Raw genomic sequence first — 7246 nt, forward strand, 5'->3', positions numbered from 1 at the left:
AATCATTTAGTGCCTATTGCATAAAATGAATAAAAATGTGCTGAACTTCAGCTGCTTAATAGAACAAATAAGATTAGAATTTACTAGACTAATACATCACAAGAAACAAGGCTGTTTCCCTTTGGGAAAGCTAGAGACCTGTGCTGAGTGCTGCGCCTGGTGACTCATTTGAACACCAGAGAACCCACAACAACAGATAACAAACCGGTCAGAATCCAGAAAGGGGAGCGCACCCTTCCCCAAATTCCTCCTCTGCTCTGGTATTTACAGCTGGAACACACCAGTTCTGATGATGTTTTTATAGGATCAGCTTGAAAGGCAATTACCTTAGAGCATTTGACTTTGAGGATCCAAACGATTCCATCTAGAATATATAAAAAGGCCGGGGAAACTGCGTTCAACTCCACCTTCCCAACCCTAATTTCCTTCCTTTCTTGTCAGTTAATAGGTCTCGAGAGGCTGTTTTAAGACAGTATGTTCAGAAGCTCTCAATTTTTTTGTTCTGTTTGAAATGTTTTCTGTCCTGATCCACAATATCACCTCTCCACCAAAAAAGCAGTGATTAAATATCACTATGGCTTTGCTTTGAAGACGAGGAAGAATGGGGTGGGAGCAAGGGTGGGGCAGAGAGGGGCTCATGGGCCTGAAACCAAGTGAAGACACGTGTGGCCAGTAGGGACTCCCAGACAGGCGAGGGGCACATGTCGGATAATATCTGGACTCTCTCGTTCAGGGCCATCCACCTCCTAACAGCGGGGAAGAGGCAGGAGCGCCTGCCCTGAAGCCCCTGAGAGTTATGCCTCAAAGATCACCTTGGACTTGATATTAATTATTGATGTTGATTTTCCCAAATCATCTTCGGCAAAGGAGCATGGACAGATGGACCCAAGGTTATAAAATGGGTTTGAGCTGTGAGCACTGGATTGCTGAACATTGCACTGATTGTTCACAAAGATACCCGGGCAAGGGCAGGTACCACTTCAACACCATGAACTTCGCAACCATGGACAGCCACGGAAACCTGTCGTTTGAACATTTATTGACTAAATAGGCTGTAAGGACCCCCAGATGGTCAAACCTATTTGGGCTGTTGCTGTTTTCTTTGGTGAATCCACTATCTGAGGACATTTTCTACCATTCTCCCTCTTGCGTGCCCTGCTCCAGTCATGCTAGCGTCCTTGCTGTTCCTTGAACATACCAGGGAGGCTCCCACTCCAAGGCCTTTATAGCATAAACGCTATATTTATATCATTTCCCTCTATCCCGAAGCTCTCTCTCGGATAGCAGTATATCACTCCATCACCTCCTTAGGTTTTGGTTCAAATGCCCCCTTCTCTGAGGGTCCCATCCCTCCCACCTCCCTGGTACCTGTATTCACTCTGCTGGACCTTTCACTTACTTGCTCCTTGTCTCTCTCTTTCTCCCCTAAAATGTGAGCTCTCTGAGGAGTCTTTTTTTTTTTTTTTTGAGACAGAGTCTGGCTCTGTTGCCCTGGCGTCAGCCTAGCTCACAGCAACCTCAAACTCCTGGGCTCAAGCAATCCTCCTGCCTCAGCCTCCCAAATAGTTGGGACTACAGGCATGCACCACCATGCCTGGCTAATTTTTTCTATATATATATTTTTAGCTGTCCAGATAATTTCTTTCTATTTTTAGTAGGGACGGGGTCTCACTCTTGCTCAGACGTCTTTGTTGTTCACTGCTATAACCTCATCACCTAGATTATTTCTTTTTTTAAAAATTTTTTTATTTCAGCATATTATGTGGGTAAAAATGTTTAGGTTACATATATTGCCTTTGCCCCACCCGAGTCAGAGCTTAAAGTGTGTCCATCCCCCAGACGGTGCACACCGCACCCACTAGGTGTGAATAAACTCATCCCCTCCGCCCCCTCCCATCTGCCTGACTCCGATGAATGTTATTACTATATGTGTGCTTAGGTGTTGATCCGTTAATACCAACTTGATCATCACCTAGATTGATGCCTAGCATATAGTAGGCACTAAATAAGTGTGCAATGACTATATAAATGAATGAATTGCCTCCTAAAGCCACTTTCCTTGGGAGGAATGACATTTCTGCATGTGTACATTTAGAGGAGGTTAACATCTAGGGCCCGTAATGTGTTTTTGCTAGTTTCATAACTACCCCAAGCAGTGCTTTTTAAACATATTTATTTCCAGGTGAAAGTAACAGAAACAGGAAATTCGTTGAATTATTTAGCAAACTTTCCTTGAATACTCACTCTACAGTAGGTTCTATGGTAGGTGCCAGGGACTCAAAAATTAATTAAGATGTAATTGTTGATTTCAAGAAACTTCTAATGTGAAAAGAAAAACAAACCAAAGGAAAAAACAAATAACGTGTTACAGTGGAGAGTATGTTACATTAGTCAGGGTAAAAGGCTAAGCACATTTAACAAACAGACCCAACAATTCTGTGGCTTAAAGAAACAAATTTATTCGTCTTGCCTAACAGGGCGGGTGGGTAGGCAGCATGCCTCACTGTGCACAGACACTGGGCAATCCTGGTTCCTTCCATATTGCCTCCCTTCCATCCCAGGACCTCGTCCTTCACTGCATGGTTGAGGTAGATTAGATTATTGCTCAAAAATAGTTACTTCCTCTCCCAAACCTCTATGGGAGATGTATTTTGCTCCTCCCTTTGAATTTGGCCTCCATCATGTGACTCCTTTGGCCAAGGAGAGGATGTTAGCAGGTGTGGTTTAAACAGAAGTTTGATATGTGCATGTGTGTTTAGGCTTGCCCTCCTCTGTCCTTGCTATCACAGTAAGAGTTTCCATTAGGTAGCTGCTGTCCCTTCAGCCTGGGCCTCAGAACGAACACTCGTGAAACAGATCAGAGCTCAAACTCAGCAAGGAGTCAGGCCCTGCCAGACCCACAGCTTGAAGTAGAGCCATCTCGCCAACTCTCTGAGAGAAGAAATGATTGTTCTTTTAAGCCTACATTTTAGGGTGATTTTGTTACCTAGTGATACAAGAGTCAATGCTAGGTCATGGTGCACCCATGTTCCAGTTCACAAGGAGGGGATAGAGCACAGAGGAACAGTGTAGTGAGGCCAGGAAGTGGCACAAATCACCTCTACTCACATTCTTCACATGGTCACACAGAAGTGCAAGCTGGGAGCATGGGTGGAGCTGGGAAAGTTAGTCTCCATCAGGGTGACCATGTGTCGAGCTACCACTCTATTAGTATGGAAGAAAGGGAGAATGGATTTTAGGGGATAGCTAGCAGTATCTGCTACATGCAGGCAATGAAAGAAATGCCTTACTCGGGAGAAGTGAAAGGGACCATCAGAAGAGATTCCCCAGAAAAACAAGATACTTGAGCAGAGGCTTGAGGGGAGTAGGAGTTTGCTTAATGCAAAAGACAGGAAGAAATATATGTAAAAGAGAAAGATATACAGGAAACTATAGCTTGGTTAGGGGTGGTAAAGAGATTGATGTGATTGGAGAGTCATAGATGGTGCTGGAAAGAGAGCAGATGCAAACAGAGGCATATCATCACTATGATATTTGGGTAGCTGAGAGAGCACATGGTTGTTTGATTTTATTTTCTATCCTGATAGAGCTTTATGATTTTTACATTGTCACAGAAAAAAATAAAATGAAATGTAAGTTTTATAATTTTCAGAGCTGATTATGTGTACCCTTTTTGTTCCATCTGACTTTTTTCCCCCTAGGAAATGCAGAAGTCAGCACATGCTCCCACCTGGGTGCCTCCGTGACTCTGACATGGTCCTCTCCCCTGTGCCTTCAGGGAATCACAGAACACCTTTTCCAAACCTCTGCATTCCCAGTTCAAACTTCTCAACTTCCTCTCTACAGATGCTATCTGGGAAGCACATATATTTTTCTCCCCACCTTTCTAGCTTCTGATTTCCACACAGAAACTAAAGGAAGCCAAAAGATTATCCCTAGACCAAGAAATGGGGCTTATAATTTTCAACATCCTAAATGTTCAACAATAGAAATGCTATAATGCAGCTTGTTACACGGGATTCCTTATATAGGAATCACGTCCCCGACAGCTGGATGGACTAACCCTTTAGTCCGTTACCCAGGTATGAGCCATGTTTTCTGACAAGTCCATTATAATGGGCCTCGTCTGTTCTGGACTCTGTTTCTGCTTGCTCCTTCTCCCAGGCCTGGCTAACAGAAGCTGGAGCCCACATTTTATGTGGCTTCCTGGTCTTTATTCTTTTTAAGTGCTCTCCATAGGGGAGAGCTTTATAGAGAGATGAAATTTATGTGATGTAGACAGAACCCAGCCCCAGATGTCCCAATCCTGAAAGCATTTTTTCAGGCAGGTGCTGTTAGGCGTCTGCTTCACTCAGGATCTGATAAATTGCAGATGTCTTCACATTGCAACCATCAGCACGAAGTTCGGATACAATCACTCAGGATTTCTGAACTCATCTTCCCAACACTTACAAAACTGCTCAACCTTCAGTACATTAAACCAGCCAAATTAAGCAAACAGGGAAAATAAAAACTCCTTTTAAGTATATTATTTTCTACACGAAAGTTCATTCTCCATGTGAATTTTTGGAAAATTTTCCCCATGACATAATGTGCAGCTACCTCAGAGAAGGTGGAGAAGCAGCCCTGCTCTGGGTGCCTTAGAAGTGTTTTGGAAGAAACTCTTGGGATCTGGCTTTTAGACACACTATGGGTCGCTTCCCTCTGACGATTCTGGGAGACTCTGATCTGAGGAACCTGGAGAAAGTGAGTCGACTTCTTGGGGGCTGATGGTGCTGCAATGGGAACACTAGGCCTTCCGTGTTCCAGAAATGTCCCAGCTCCGCCGAGTCCCGCCGGTGGAAGAGGGAGGCAGCCCAAGGTGGTTCCTTGCCCATCACTAATCATGCTCTGCAGCCCCTGATTGCTGATTGGACCAGAACAGGCTCTGACCAAAGCGCTGCCATCTATAGGCTGGCCGGTAAACAAAGTTTACCCAATAGGGATAAGGATAGAAACCAGCTGGACCAATCAAAGCCTTTTCCTCTCAGGCTTTGGATATAAAACATAGCCGGAGAGGAAGCACCCTGTAAAAGGAACACACCTGAAGAAAAGTAGAGACAGAGCGAGAGCATGAGTCTCACACTCCTGGGGTCCTGGAGCGGGAACCCGTGACCTCCTGTGACTGAGCCCACGGAGAAATTATCCTGTAGCCAGACCTGCATTACAGTCGCATTTAGGGCTCTAATCACAAAACAGTGAGAATAGCAAAAGCTGTACAACACTTGCTGTGTCAGGCACCGTTCTGAGCATTTTGTGTATTTTACCTCATTTAATCCGCACAATAATACGGCGAGGCTTTTATCCGTCTCTCCTTACAAGGAGGAAACAGACACCAACGGGATAAGAAATGTGCCTAAAACTGCCCAGTTGGTAAGTGGCTGGAGGAGAAGTCGAGGCTTGTGTTCTGACTCCAGACCTGTGCTTTTACCATTCCGAATGCTGCCAGTCAATTCCTGGGGGCTTTCTGTTTCACAATTTTTTTTGTTATGGCAAAGGTACTACATACAGGCATACCTCGTTTTATTATGCTTCACTTTATTGTGCTTTGCAGATAATGCATTTTTTACAAATGGAAGGTTTGCGGCAACCCCCTTTGTCAAGCAAGTCTACTGGCACCATTTTTCCAACAGCATGTGCTCACTTCATGTCTCTGTGTCATGTTTTGGTAATTCTTGCAATATTTCAAATTTTTCATTATTATTATATTTGTTATGATGATCAGTGTCTTTGATGCTACTATTGTAATTGTTTGGGGGTACCAAGACCTGTGCCCACATAAGACAGCGAATTTAATCAATAAATGTTTTTGTATGTTCTGATTGCTCCACAGACCACTGTTCCCACTTTCTCTCTTTCTCATTGGGCTTCCCTGTTACCTGAGACACAACAGTATTGAAATTAGGCCAATTAATATCCCTACAATGGCCTCTAAGTGTCCAAGTGAAAGTAAGAGCTTCATGTTTCTCACTTTAAATCAAAAGCTAGAAATGATTAAATTTAGTGAGCAAGGCATGTTGAAAGCCAAGATAGGTCGAAAGCTTGGCTTCATGAGTCAATTAGCCAAGTTGTGAATCCAAAGGAAACATTCTTGAAAGAAATTAAAAGTGCTACTCCGGTGAACACATGAGTGATAAGAAACCGGAACAGCTGTATTGCTAATAGGGAGGAAGTGTTAGTTCTGGACAGAAGATCAAACCAGGCACAACAAAGTCAAAGCCTAATCTAGAGCAAGGCCTTAACTCTCTTAAATTCTATGAAGGCTGGGTGAGGTGAAGAAACTGCAGAAGGAAAGTTTGAAGCTAGCAGAGGTTGGTTCATGAGCCTTAAGGAAAAAGTCATCTCTATAACCTAAAAGTGCAAGGTGAAGCAGCAAGTGCTAATGTAGAAGCTGTAGCAAGTTATTCAGAAGATCTAGCTAAGATCACTGATGAAAGGGATTACAATGAACAACAGATTTTCCATGTAGATGAAACAGTCTTCCATTGGAAAAAGACGTCATCTAGGATTTTTATAGCTAGAGAGGAGAAATCAATGCCTGCCTTCAAAGCTTTAAAGGACAGGCTCACTTTCTTGTTAGGGGCTAATGTAGCTGGTGACTTTAAGTTGAAATCAATACTCATTAACATTCTGAAAATCCTAGCACCCTTAAGAATTATGCTAAACCTATTCTGTCTGTGCTCTGTAAGTAGAATGACCAAGCCTGAATGACAGCACATCTGTTTACAGCATGGTTTACTGAATGTTTTAAGCCAAGTGTTGGGAACTACTGCTCAGAAACAGTCTTTTCAAAATATTGCTGCTCAGTGACCATGCACCTGGTCACCTAGGAGCTTTGCTGGAGGTGTACAAAGAGATAATGTGTTCATGCCTGCTAATGTAACATCAATTCTGCAGCCCACAGATAAAAGTAATTTGACTTTCAAGTCTTATTGTTTTAGAAATACATTTCGTAAGGCTACAGCTGCCATAGATAGTGATTCCTCTAATGCTGCAGTCCCCAACCCCCAGGCTGCGGATCGGGTACCGGTCTGTGGCCTGTTATTTTTTTTTTTTTTTGAGACAGAGTCTCACTGTGTTGCCCGGGCTAGAGTGAGTGCCGTGGCGTGAGCCTAGCTCACAGCAACCTCAAACTCCTGGGCTCAAGCGATCCTCCTGTCTCAGCCTCCCGAGTAGCTGGGACTACAGGCATGCGCCACCATGCCCG

This window comes from Propithecus coquereli, unplaced genomic scaffold (genome assembly GCF_000956105.1).
Source record: "Propithecus coquereli isolate 6110/MARCELLA unplaced genomic scaffold, Pcoq_1.0 Scaffold34, whole genome shotgun sequence".
Taxonomy (NCBI): Eukaryota; Metazoa; Chordata; class Mammalia; order Primates; family Indriidae; genus Propithecus; species Propithecus coquereli.